Source organism: Lissotriton vulgaris, chromosome 1_1 (genome assembly GCF_964263255.1).
Source record: "Lissotriton vulgaris chromosome 1_1, aLisVul1.2, whole genome shotgun sequence".
In the NCBI taxonomy this organism is placed as follows: Eukaryota; Metazoa; Chordata; class Amphibia; order Caudata; family Salamandridae; genus Lissotriton; species Lissotriton vulgaris.
Window position 1 is genome coordinate 1,643,396,324 of NC_141685.1, and position 14,532 is coordinate 1,643,410,855.

The window sequence follows — 14,532 nt, forward strand, 5'->3', positions numbered from 1 at the left end:
TAGGCCAGAACATTCACTACAGAAGGTGACAGAGTATCAACTTCATGAAATGTATAGCATCTTGATGTGGCTATATGCGAGAATGTGAAATGTTAGGAGATGTACAGAATAAATAAGTAATTTTAATTGTATATAAAAAAAGATGAAATAAATGTTTTTCTATAAATAAGTGTCAATTGTAACAATGTTATATATATGTGCCCACTATATATATATATATATTCTGTTGTATAGTTTGTCTATTTGACTGTCATTTATGCTTTAATTATAGAGTCAAAGACGGGGCACCTGATGAAGGCTCCCAAGCCGAAACGCGCATAGTGCATCTAGCGCTTTGCTTGCATCATGTTTCTCTTTCTTGTTTTATGTCCAGTTATATGTATGTCTTTGTATAGTTGAAGGAAAAATTCCAATTGATTTTGAAATGTATCAAAATGCATCTTAAAAATATTTATCTAAAATAATCAAAAATATATATTTTTAACAAAAACAAAAAAATAAATCCTGAATAAATATATAATTGTGTAGTCAGTGATACTTTGTGTATAGTGGGTTTCTAGATATTTATACCCTATTGTTTTGTATGTCTAGTTATAGGCCTTTTTCAAACTAGATTTCTTTCCCTATGTATAACTAGCAATTTTCATATATAGGAGTCCCCTACTTTCTAAATCAGTCATATAAATTATGAACATCATAGAATACAGTTGTGGTTATCTGAGAGATTTATTGGATATCACTGGTGGCAGCGACGACCGGCACAGGTAAGCGTGGTAAACTTAAATAAATAAATAACAACTATTCTGTCGTCTGTTGACTTCCCTCCTTCCCCCCACCACCTCACCACGCGACTGGTGGTGGATAAACATCCCTAGCAACAAGTGATTGTGATAGATGGCCGATAGCGAGTAATACATGAAAGTTGTTGATGGAAATCCCACTCATTTCATGTCATGAGTGGATGCATTTTTCTATGCATATTGATAATTGTTAGATGTGTTGACTCATTCATTTCTTATTTACTTTCCTAATCCCAAAACATGTTTGTTAAAGCAACTTGGAAGGTGTAAAACAGGTGGCAGGAGAAAAGGAATATGCGATATGAGATGTATTGAAAAATGTCAGGTGTCCGTGTCAAGTTGCATGAAAAAATTATAACTCGTCTGTAAAATCTATAGCCATTCCTATCTTCTTTTATGGAAATGATAGAAAAATGCTATCCCTTTGCCAAGAGTTATTGTGCTGTAAGTTACACAGATTTGTCTCATTTTAAAATATTTTGGTGTGAAGCCACCAAAATCGTCCAAGAAAAGTAAGACTAACTCCCTTCATTAATTCGCTTCAATAACTTCTCCATTTCACCCGAGCTTAGTAAAACGTCTCCAGGGAGCTGTTAATGAATGATCATAGCCTCTGGAATGGTGAAATTGAAGATTTTAGTTCCAGGCCGTCCAGCAGAGTAGCAGGGAAGTCTGTAAGAGCAGGTCGCAGTGAATGATGGGACATTTAATTAGACACTGAAAACAGACCCCTTTCTTATAGGGCACAGCTGAACGAGCGAGCTGCACATCTCGTGCAATAAGAAGGACTTAGAGTCTCTATCCTAGAGAATAATGGAGGCATTGATGGCCCAAGTTTGCATGTTAAATCACATACAAACATAAATGTTTTCAGAGAACACGTGAAAGTTGTGCAGTGGTATTGCAAGATTGCAAGGAGGTTCATATAACCTAAGCATTTGACAGAAGCCGGAATAATGCTAAACATAATAGTAATAATAATAATAATAATAATTAGTAGTAGTATGTTGTGCCCCTTGCTGCTTGTATTCCATATATAAGTGCTATAAGGAGCTAAGAATACTGACTTTAATCATACACAATTCGGCGACTTCAGAAGGATCGAAATGACTACAGTTCAACCCAAAGGCTTTCACTAATTTTCACTTGTAAAGCATAGCCCAAAAGGAGGGTGTAGAAACTACTACAGATATGTATGTGTTTCAACAGAGGAGGTCAGAAGATTAAAACAAGGACTGTGTGAAATTATAAGTTTGCTGGCAACATTTTACAAAGTTGACATACTTTGTATGTCGTACAAAAAATATTTGTAAGAGATATATTTCCTGCAAAACATTATGACATGAATGAATCCCCCCTCCCTACCTTTCCCTACCATCCCCTCCCTTTACCTCCCTCTCCTCTTCTTTTGCCACTACCATCGTCTACCTCTACTTTACTGTTTCTGTAATATATTGCACCTGGTGCACCTAATGAGGTACTGTTTTGCACTTTACTCTTCGCTGTTAAGTATATGTACAAATGAATCCTTATAAACCATAAATAATAGTGTGTGTTTGCTGTGACTATTACATTTAACATGTTATATGTTTTGTGAAGCTGGAAAAGCACTCGTCATCGTACATCCCAGGTTTCTGTTCATTTACTTTTATTTTCCCAATTGGTAAAGCTTTCAGACCAGCAGATGAAAATATTGTTAAGAAAAACAGACAAAAACACCTCAAAATAGTCCTGAAAGCACAACCTCTGTTTCTGTCTATTGTAAAAGAATCATACAACTGGAAAGCTACACAACCTAGCAGTTTCTCAAAACAATTACCATCTAATTGATTCCATATTTTCCAAACAACATTTGGAAACTGGAATATATTGTATGCAAATGTGTGTAACACTTTAAAAAGCATAACCTTTTTAGGTCTCATCTAGACAGCGCATTCGCTGTCTTTTTGAGACATTTAGTTTACTGTTAGTGGGCTTGGAGGCTGCCCATTACTTGCCATTGGTGGCTTCAAAGCCACGCTCTAATGCTTGATTCCTGTTGGTCAGCTCTGCAGTCAGCACTTCACCTGGAGGATGGCCCAAGTACTTTTGTCCTTACACATCTTGCACTTTGGGGAACTATTTATTCTTTTTGTTGAACCACTCTACAGAGTGCATCTTTTGGAGCTGGCTCTGTTATTTCCTCCATCCCATCCCCCCATTGTCTGTGTCCACTTGTTCCCTCCGTGCTCACTTCCCACCCCTTCTTAGATATTCCTCGTCCCCAGCCTATCTAGTGGCAGAGTAGCAGATCACGGTGTACTGTACTTTTTGAGCTGGAATCTCTGAGGATACTCTAATGCGACCATTCCGAAAACAAAAATATACTTATACGTTATTTATTTTCCAGCAGTCTTCAGAGGCCTCTTCTGTATTCAGGCTGTCAGAGCGAAACTATCTCAGCCGTTCCCTGGGACACGTCCCCAAGCGCGTTCGTAGCTCAGAATACGGTGGAAATTTGCCAGAGCCGGTAGTCAGGGACAACTCTTTCCTTCACAGATTTTCTTTACAGTTTTGCTCTTTCTTATTGGCTGGGAGGGCTGCCAGGCAAGCAATACTTACACAACACAAAACATTGTGTTATTTAACAAAAAACATGAGGGCATGCCTTCTCTGTGCAGAGCATATCAAGTTACAAACATTGGGCCTCATTTATGAGGGATTGGCGTAGGGCAGCACCACAAGTTTTCTTGCTACACTGCCTACACCAATGTGAAAGGGAAGAAATGCACCATCTTTATGAAATACTGTGCATTTTGTCCTTTCCCCCTGCGCTGGCACACCACTTGCTGCATAGGCCCAACGTAGGCACCCTTGCTCCATGGTGCAAGGGGGCCTCCATTGCAGGCAGGTTTGCTTTTGTGCAGAAAGGGGCATATTCCTGAAAAAAAACAATCCCAATAGGCATTTTTCTCCTCCTATGTGTGCTGCAGAATAGTGCGCACATGAAAAGAGAAAACAAAAAGAGGGGGTGTAGGGTTTTGTCGCTGCCCCAGGTTTACATGAGTAATTAACTCTGGGGTAGCATCAAAATCCATTCCATGGGTGCTGCATGGGAAAACCCACCACAACGACCATGGGACGCCTTCTTGATGCAGAGTAAGACAAGTCAGCATCTTTTGCTGCCCCAGAGTGCTGCTGCTTTTTCCTACTCCATGTATATGAGGCCATGCAAAGCCAGGCAGAGTGGCTTTGCGTAACCTCATACATATGATTGAGAGGCTTGCACAGCCGGAGCATCAAATAAAGTAATGCTCCAGCTATGTAAGCCTCTCGTAAATAAGCCCCATTACTTCCATTTTGCAGAAATCTGTCACGAAAAAATCTAAGTCTCAGTGTAAAGTAGGTGTTAGAAGCTACTCAATGAATAACACACTGATGTTACGTTATTTTTTGCAGTTTTATATAGTGTCGACCTCGACCTGAAGGTAGTCGATCGGTTTATATGATCACCAGTTACATTATACAAGATAATGTTCATTTATTTTATTAGACATGGGTGAGTTTAAGCAATTTGCTCAGAACCAGATGATGTTGAGCCAACGTGAATTCCCAGTAGTACAGTTGGCAGCTCGAGCCGTCACACTCAGGCGTGCAACACCCATTGGGCTCACGGGCTTCAGCTCTCCCTCCCCCCTCGTGTGTGTCAGCCCGGGCTGGCGACCGTCTGATTGCAGCCGCACCCGAGTAGTTAACAAGTCTTTAAAAGACCATTTACTTGTAAATTAGGCTTTTGTTATGTTTTCACCCCTTCTTACAGCCACTCTGTCTATGGTTTTTAGAATCACTACCCACAAACATACCATTAACTCAGTAATTTCAGCATGTGTCAGACATCCATGATTCCAAATAGTAGTCTTGTTGAGCAGTGTAAGGTCACAAGAAATCATCGTATCTGAGTCAGTAGAATGTCATTAACATCACATCATCTACCATCACAGTCATAACGTAATAACGTTTGTAGGAATGTCTGACATATGTGTTATTTGTATTTACACATAAATAATTAGATATCATGTATATTCATAATCATGGATCGTCATTCTTTTTCCCTGAATGCATATGAGTAGAATCTGACCCTTTACAAGTGAACCTTACAACTGATGTAGAAGGAACAGACACCACACAAATGTCATTACCATCTTTCGATGACGAAATACTGTATGTACTGATGCAAGATTCAGAAGAGGTTCCAACAATGCATAAAACATTGACAGATAGTCAAACACACACCACCTCAGATATGTTCAACAATGCATCCATTACTGCAGCCAGACAAAAGAAGCAATCGACATTACATGTGAATGTACAGGCCTTTGAAACCCGCATAAAAAACACACAGGAAAAAACCCTTGACATAGTGAAAGAAAGGGTAGGTGCAATTCATGTTGATTTGAAGAAGGTAACAGAATGTTTAAAGTCATCAATGTCACGTTCAGGCAAAACTGATGGATTATACTCATACCTTAAAAGTATGAATACTTCACTCATGGACATCCATGAGGACTTCAAAAATCTCGTTGAAAATAAAGAGGAAGCAGAAATATCAGGTGGTAAAGCATCAGGCCAAAGTAGAAGTGACACTCAACATGCACAGATTGACATTGCTGATATGTCAAACACATTAAAGAACATTTTAGAAACAGTCATTGATCTTAGAGATGATTTCAAACATATCACAAGACAAAATAAACTACTATTGGCTTAATGTAAAGATAGCTTCTGCCCTGGAGCGCACTGCGGTAGCACAGGAGTCACGGAATGAAACAAAAAAAGATGTCAATCATGAACACAGTACAAATGTAAGAAACAACTGTAATAAAGTGTCAACTTCAAAGGATGCTTCAAATATTATGTCTGAGGACTAAGAGGAACTGTGTCGATGTTTGCAAAAGAAATATGGATTTTCTTACACCACAATAAGTTTTGTTAAGTCCTAACATAACAAATTGTGTGCACCCAGTGTGATGCAATATAAATTATACAAATGTGTATGTGAGTATACTTTCTAATGCTCAATATTGTAATTACTTATTCGATTGGCTAATGTTGCTTTAATGGTCAAGAAATAAAGTTATGAACAAATCTAACATTTTACTTTCAAGACATATGTGTACAATGAAAAGGTCGGTAATATAAAACATGTGTTATATTTCATTACTAGCTAAAATATGCATAAGAACTTGCAAGCAAAATGTAGAATAGGATATCAACAGCATTAAAATACTTCCACAAGAAGCTGTGCCACATAGGATGGCAATTGTTCAATGATACCAATTGGCCGACACAAAGGTGTTGTGTTCCATTTTTGTGATGCCAACCTGTGCCTCAAAGTTCACTAACTCAACTGTGCAGCACAAATATTTGGGTGGGTTAAAAGTTCTCTCATATTGCAATGCTGCACTTAAGTTTTCCTTGCTTTACTTGGTGTAACGAGGTAGTTGCAAGGGTGCTAGACTAAAAAAATCCAGGCAACTGCCTATGGTTTGTGAAGCAAAACACTGTGTACCAAATAAAGGGGTTAGAGCATTGGCCCCAAAATGAAACAACTTTGAAATACTAATTTAAAAACTGATGGATCAAGTCGGGAGACCCAGTGCCTGGTCCCCCAAATTTTAGCTGTTACTGGGGAGAAGCCCAGCTCACTCACGGACTCGGGGATGGTCCTGCAAGATAAGCCAGAATCTATCCTACAAGCCATTAGGGGCTTGCAGGAAGGCCTTGAAGACAAATTAGATATGGTTGTGGTGTATCCGGTCCTCCTGAGGGGTGACCACTGTAACTGTTGGGACCGTATTGCTGCTATCTAACTTACCTTGTAGGAAAGTCCCTTAGAGCCTCATGTATGGAGGTTTGTTGTAGGCCAGCTCAGCAAATCAGCTCTCAGCACTGCCTCATACCAAGGTTGAAAGTCAGGAATGCACTGTATTCATGCTATACAGTACATTCCTGTCCTTTCCCCCTATGTTGGTCCTGTTTTAGCAGCCTACGGCCAACACGGGCCCCTATGCACCACGTTTTCCACTTTCTATATGTTCGGCAGTATGCACCACACATAGAAAGTTGAAAAACAAAGATAAAGTTAGCTTTTTCTCCTTGTTACGTCTGACCTTAGGAGGCGTGAGTGTTGCCACTTCCCCAGGTTTACATGCTCTTTTAAATCGCGGGACGTGTCAACAACCTGGGATGTTGCATGGGGACTTCCACCCCAACCGACATGAACTGGCTCACAAACTCACAGCATTGCCCTGCTTTGCCTTATTCCATAACTATGAGACCATTCTAAACCACGCATAGTGGCTTTGAGTGGCCTTATAGATATTAGTTTGTGAATAGTGCCGCCGGAGCATCACAGAAAGTGGTGCTCAAGTGCAGCAAGGGGCTTGTAAATTTGCCCCTAAGAGATTATATCGAGCATTCTTCTGATGAGTGTGCTGGCTCAGCTGCCTCGCCACATGTGCAGTATGAAGACTTTAAAGTTGAATTTCGGAGTAACTGTTTGGCAGAGTCTGCATGTGTCCCTAAGATCCTTTTGAGGGAATTTGTTGTTCATGAGCTGACCCATTGGGATCTGGATCGCTTGCACCCGGAGAGACCGGAGATGCAGAATGAGCTGCTGGATGCAACGGAGAAGTGAGGGCAACATGTTGAGGGACTCTGATGTCTCCACCATAAAGCCACTATACACGGATATAGTTCAATAACCATTTGCACATTTATGAGTGAATTTTGACAACCGTTTCGGTCTGTTCCTGCTATATGGTACCCTGACTGCAGCTACGCATATCAATCAATCAATCAAAGACATTTATAGAGCGCACTACCTACCCGTAGGGTCTCAAGGCGCTTGGGGGGGGGGGGGGTGCCGCTACTGCTCGAACAGCCAGGTCTTGAGCTTCTTCCTGAAGGAGAGGTGGTCTTGGGTCAGGCGCAGGTCGGCGGGGAGGGAGTTCCAGGTCTTGGCGGCCAGGTAGGAGACGGACCTTCCTCCTGTAGTGGCTCTACGGATGCGTGGGACGGCGGCGAGGGCGTGGCTGGCAGATCGGAGGTGGCGTTTGGGAGCGTAGAAGTTGATGCAGTGGTTGAGGTAGCTCGGGCCTTGATCGTGGAGAGCTTTGTGTGCGTGGGTAAGGAGACGGAAGGTGATTCTCTTGTTGACCGGGAGCCAGTGCAGGTCTCTTAGGTGTCCGGAGATGTGGCTGTGTCGTAGGATGTCGAGGATGAGTCTGGCTGAGGCGTTCTGGATGCGCTGGAGTCTTTTCTGGATCTTGGCGGTGGTTCCGGCGTAGAGTGCGTTGCCGTAGTCCAGTCGGCTGGTGACGAGGGCCTGGGTGACGGTCTTCCTGGTCTCCGTAGGGATCCACCAGAAGATCTTCCGAAGCATGCGCAGGATGTTGAAGCACGACGAGGAGACGGCGTTGACTTGCCTGGTCATGGAGTGGGAGGAGTCCAGGATGAAGCCCAGGTTGCGTGCGTGGTTCGTCGGTTTGGGTGCGGTGCCCAGGGCGGGGGGCCACCAGGAGTCGTCCCAGGCAGAGGGCGAGGAGCCCAGGATGAGGACCTCCGTCTTATCTGAGTTCAGTTTCAGGCGGCTCGTCGTCATCCACTCGGCTACCTCTTTCATCCCTTCGTGCAGGTTGGCTCTGGCGGCGGCGGGGTCGTTGGTCAGGGAGAGGATCAGCTGGGTGTCGTCGGCGTAGGAGATTATGTTGAGGTTGTGTTGGCATGCGATGGCCGCGAGGGGGCTCATGTAGACGTTGAAGAGAGTAGGGCTCAGCGAGGATCCTTGAGGGACGCCGCAGATGACTTCGGTGGCCTCTGACTTGTACGGTGGTAGGCGGACTCTCTGTGTTCTTCCGTCGAGGAAGGAGACGATCCATTCCAGTGCCTTCTCCTGGATTCCGACGTTGCTGAGGCGCTGCACTAGGGTGCGGTGGCAGACCGTGTCGAAAGCCGCGGAGAGGTCTAGGAGGATGAGGGCCGCTGTTTCTCCGTTGTCCATCAGGGCTCGGATGTCGTCGGTGGCGGCGATGAGGGCGGTCTCGGTGCTGTGGTTGGCACGGAATCCGGACTGCGATGGGTCGAGGGATCCATTCGTCTCGAGGAAGACGGCCAGCTGTTTGTTGACGGTCTTCTTGATGACTTTGGCTGGAAACGGGAGTAGAGAGATGGGGCGGTAATTCTTGAGTTCGGTGGGGTCTGCTGTAGGTTTCTTGAGTAGAGCGCTGAGTTCGGCGTGCTTCCAGCTCTCGGGGAAGGTGGCGGTGTCGAATGAGGTGTTGATAATGTCCCGCAGGTGGGGTGCGATGACAGCGTCGGCTTTGTTGAAGACGTGGTGAGGGCAGGGGTCGGTCGGAGATCCGGAGTGGACGGAGTTCATCATGCGGACGGTGTCTTCGGTGTTGACCGGGGTCCAGGCGTGGAGGGTGGTGGTGGGCGGCGTTGCTGTGGTCGTGGCGTGCGTCGGTTGAGTGCTGAAGCTGTTGTGTATGTCCGCGATCTTGTTGTGGAAGTAGGAGGCGAGGGAGTTGCAGAGGTCTTGCGATGGGGTGATGTCGTTGTTTCCGGCGTTGGGGTTGGAGAGCTCTTTCACGATGTTGAAGAGTTCGTTGTAGTTGTGTGCGTTGTTGTCCAGTCGGTTCTTGAAGGCCGTTTTCTTTGCGGTGCGGATCAGTTGGTGGTGATTCCGGGTGGCGAGCTTGAGGGTGGTCCTGTTGTCCCGCGTGGGTTCCTTTCTCCAGGCTTTCTCGAGGGCTCGGCAGTTCTTCTTGGAGCTCTTGAGTTCGTCGGTGAACCATGGGGCTCTCTTACTGCCGGGTCTGCTGGGCGGGATCCTCAGAGGGGCGAGTTCGTCTGCGCATTTGCTGATCCACTTCGAGAGGTTGTCGGCGGCCTGGCTGGGGTTCACTGAGCTGGCCGGTGGGTGCTGGCTCAGGGAAGCGGCGAGCTGGTCGGCTGTGATCTTGTTCCAGCTTCTTCGGGCAACCTGTTGCTGGTGGTGGTGGATCGTCGTTCTTCTGAAGGTGAAGTGGACGCATCTGTGGTCCATCCAGTGGAGTTCTGTGGCGTGGCTGAAGGCGATGTCTTTGCTGGATGAGAAGATGGCGTCGAGTGTGTGTCCGGCGAGGTGGGTGGGGGTGGACACCAGCTGCTTGAGTCCAAGGTTGGCGAGGTTGTCGAGCAGGGTGCTGGTGTTGCAGTCGTTGTTGTTCTCCAGGTGGAAGTTGAAGTCCCCCAGGAGGATGTAGTCAGCGGAGGGGAGGGCGTGCGGGCTGACGAAGTCGGCGATGTCCTCGCTGAATTGAGTGCGTGGTCCCGGAGGTCGGTAGATCAGGGTGCCTCTGAGGGTGGTCTTCGGGTCGGTGTGGATCTGGAAATGCAGGTGTTCGGCGGAGGGTGGGGTGTTGTCGGTGCTGGTCGTGATGCGGATGGTGTTCTTGTGGATGATGGCGATGCCTCCTCCCACCTGGTTGGCGTTGCGGTCCCTCCGGGTGATCTTGTAGCCTTCTGGGATGGCGATGGCGATGTCGGGCGCTAAGGAGGCGTTCATCCAGGTCTCCGTGAGGAAGGCAACGTCAGGTGCTGTGGTGTCGAGGAGGTTCCAGAGTTCGATGGCGTGTCTGTGGACGGAGCGGGTGTTGAGCAGGATGCACTTGAGTTGGTTGCTGCTGGTGTTCGGCTTGGCAGGTGCTGGTGTCGGGCAGGTCCGGATGCAGGTGAACTTGCAGGTGTTGCAGCTGAAGGGTCCGTGGAGGCGTCGTGGGGTGGCTCTGTAGCATCCCGGGACTCGGCCGGTGTTGAGTGCGATGAGGGTGGCGGCGGAGTACGTCAGGCGGGTCGGTCGGGGTCCTCGAGGGCCAGGGGTCCTGGCACTGGGCGCGGTCCAGGCGCGGACGGGCGTAGACGGGCTTACCTTTGGCGCGCCTTCGGCGCACAATCGGCGCGCCCGCTGCGCGTGACCTCTGCGCGTTCGCACGGTCGCCATATATGGCGAAGTGAGCGGGTGGGCGGAGCAGCTGGGAGGCGGGAGCGGGGAGGGAACAGAAGGAAAAAAGGGGCGGGGTCAGCGGTGGTGGCGGGAAGCGGGGAGCGGGGAGGGAAGACGGAGGGCGGCAACAGGCAGGAAAAAAACAGGCAATACAGCGGGAAAAACAACAATCAGAGCAAAAACAAGTCTACACAGTAAATACACCAGGGGCACAGGGTGAGGAGCGCCGATCACGGACCACGCCGCTCGAAGGAGGGGGCATGGTCACGAGGCGGCAATCGGGCAGCGAGGCACAATGGAAGGGGAGGCACACGTAGCAGCTGGTGGCCGTGCAGCGCGGGGGTGTCCTAGAACTAGGTCACACTCACCTGCGTCGCACGGTCGCCATATATGGCCAAGTGCGCGGGTGGGCGGAGCAGCTGGGAGGCGGGAGCGGGGAGGGAACAGAAGGAAAAAAGGGGCGGGGTCAGCGGTGGTGGCGGGAAGCGGGGAGCGGGGAGGGAAGACGGAGGGCGGCAACAGGCAGGAAAAAAACAGGCAATACAGTGGGAAAAACAACAATCAGAGCAAAAACAAGTCTACACAGTAAATACACCAGGGGCACAGGGTGAGGAGCGCCGATCACGGACCACGCCGCTCGAAGGAGGGGGCGTGGTCACGAGGCGGCAATCGGGCAGCGAGGCACAATGGAAGGGGAGGCACACGCAGCAGCTGGTGGCCGTGCGGCGCGGGGGTGTCCTAGAACTAGGTCACACTCACCTGCGTCGCACGGTCGCCATATATGGCCAAGTGCGCGGGTGGGCGGAGCAGCTGGGAGGCGGGAGCGGGGAGGGAACAGAAGGAAAAAAGGGGCGGGGTCAGCGGTGGTGGCGGGAAGCGGGGAGCGGGGAGGGAAGACGGAGGGCGGCAACAGGCAGGAAAAAAACAGGCAATACAGCGGGAAAGACAACAATCAGAGCAAAAACAAGTCTACACAGTAAATACACCAGGGGCACAGGGTGAGGAGCGCCGATCACGGACCACGCCGCTCGAAGGAGGGGGCGTGGTCACGAGGCGGCAATCGGGCAGCGAGGCACAATGGGAGGGGAGGCACACGCAGCAGCTGGTGGCCGTGCGGCGCGGGGGTGTCCTAGAACTAGAACAATCTGGTTAGGCCGATGTGTGGAGTCTCAGCTGCTCTTTTGTAGCAGCTTCTTGTGTGACACCTCTAAGACCCACTGTCTTCTCCTGGGATTGCACAAGGCGCTGCAAGAGGCTGTACGATCCTCCCTTACAGTGGGGCCACAATGCTGGGAAATAGACCTGCCCCCCCCCACCCCGGACAAACGGGGATTGTGCTAAGATGTGTGATATGGGCCATCACATTCACATGGAACTGCTGTTACCAAATCATACAAATTAACTTCCTCACCGAGCATACCTCACACCGCTAATGTTGTTGCTGGAGATCACTTTAATATCCTATGGAGTTGCCCTTCATTTACCCTTAATTGGAATACCTAGGTGCACCTATTGGCGGCAGCTATGAACTGTACCCTGACTCCCATGGCACGTTTTTGTCCTCTGAGCATCTACTCAGACCAGCTAAACACGAAATCGCCACCTGGTTCAAAGACATAGCATCAGTGCTTGCCAAACATAGAACATGATGCATTGAAAGCATGCAGAGGCTCTCTGACTGGAGGGCTGGAGAACAGACGTCTTGCTGTGGACAACGAAGGACGGGATAGCTAAGCTCTGCAAAGTGCACTAGGGTAGGAGACCTATGGAATTTTCACTGTGCTGAATGTTAATGAAGTGTGCGGGCTGAGTGTTAAGGAAATGTTTCTGGCTAGGTGTTCCGTGGGAGTGGTGTCTGCACTTTCTCTGTTCAAGATGAGGAGATGGCTGATGTTGGGATTGTGTTACTGATCCCCTGGACTGGTACTGACCAGTGAGCTCAAATACACTCTGCAAGAAGCTGGGAGATGCCTGCCTTCCTATTGTACTGTTTCCAGGTTGGATACATTGAGGTAGGAAGTAGAGTTCTTGGGCCGCGGGGTGATGTTTGGGTATGTGTGTTAGGGTTTATATGAGGATACTCTCAGACAGAGCAATTTGCAATTACCATTGATAGCGTGTGTCATGACCTGACTGTACAGTCAGCGCTCTTATGGGTTTTCCCCCTCGAAAGTTATTCAGTGCTGATAAACGGCTCATGCCAATTTCAAGAAGACTGTGAAATGTTGGCTAACATAAGCATCAGAAATATGAGGAATACCTCCTCAGGATATGTTTGCCTCAATCCCTGCCTAGCTCACAGTGGCCCTTCTAGCCCCATACACCTACACAGCCACCATACAGTGTCTGCAACCTCCTAAAATGAACACCCTTATACCACCTCAGTAACAAGGTGGTAACAAGTACTACCCTGTAATTTGTAACTTAGGCATGGCCAAGGAGATACACAAGAAATACACAAGCAGTGCTTTGATTGTTTCTGGAAGACGCAATGGTAAAGTTGTGTCAAACAGGTGGCCTGCAATGAAGTATGACTTTGAAACAAAATAGAGTCACCAGCATGATGTCGTTGTGAACAGTTAATACATCTACCATCATGCCATAGCATGAGATGATAGGCAGACATACAATTCTACTACTACGTAACCTATCCTAAAGAGTATAGGTGTGCCAAACTGCTAGATCCTCTGGAGTGGGCAACCTCCACATTCACCTATGTATATGTCTCAGCCAGCAGCCAGGTATCATGCAAGGAACCATCCATCTCAGGATAGGGATGGATATCAGCTGGCCTCGAATGCAGGCAGAAAGTGTCCACAACAATGCTGTCTGAGGGTCTCCCTGCCCAAGCTGGGGGATAAGTGGTTTATATGTTACACATTAAACATACACATGTCAGAGCTGTGGTCCAGTTGCATCTTATTTATTCTGCCCATACAGAGCAGACAATATTGCATAACAAACTTGATGTACAAAACAAAGAGCTTGTACATGATGATTAGGTCTCGTCCTTTTAATCGTGCAAGCGATAATAGGACGAGAGTATAGAGACTCAACCAAGCTCTGAAACCGTCCCGGATTAGGTCAAGTGCATGTGCTCATGCACGCGCTTTTTACCATTTGCTCCCCGAGCCGCCTGCCTCCGAGAGCTTCACTTCAAACGGATCCGCTCCCCCCCCCCACTGCTTCATACTTTTCACTGCCGCCAGGCCGTGTCTCGCATTTCTCCTCCCCCCTAATTATTCACCCCTGCTGTTGCTGCCCACGGCCTCCCCACAGCAATGCCAAGAGCTTGTTTTTTTTAAATTTAATTCCTACACTATCTTAATACACGTGATAGCGTAGCCGCTCCTCTACTTTTCTACTGCTGGTCTATCCATGCTTTTCGGCATATTTACTCAACTTTTTCTATTGTTTTGTCAGTTACACTGGCTTTTTAATTTTCGTATTTAGGCACCGGATGATTTGTTCACAGATTGAAAACGTTATTGTACCATGTTGGGTATTCTCGCTCATTTTGGATTAACACACTGGAACTTATTTCTCTCACAGTCGGTTTATAGTGTCTATTGCACTCGGTAGTCTACTTCCAGTTTTGATTACTATTTACTTCCAGGGTATTATTATTTCAATCTTTTCACACCGCAAACACTGAGCACGCTCAATTCTGAGTTTTTCACAGGTACGGATTCACTCTTGTTACTG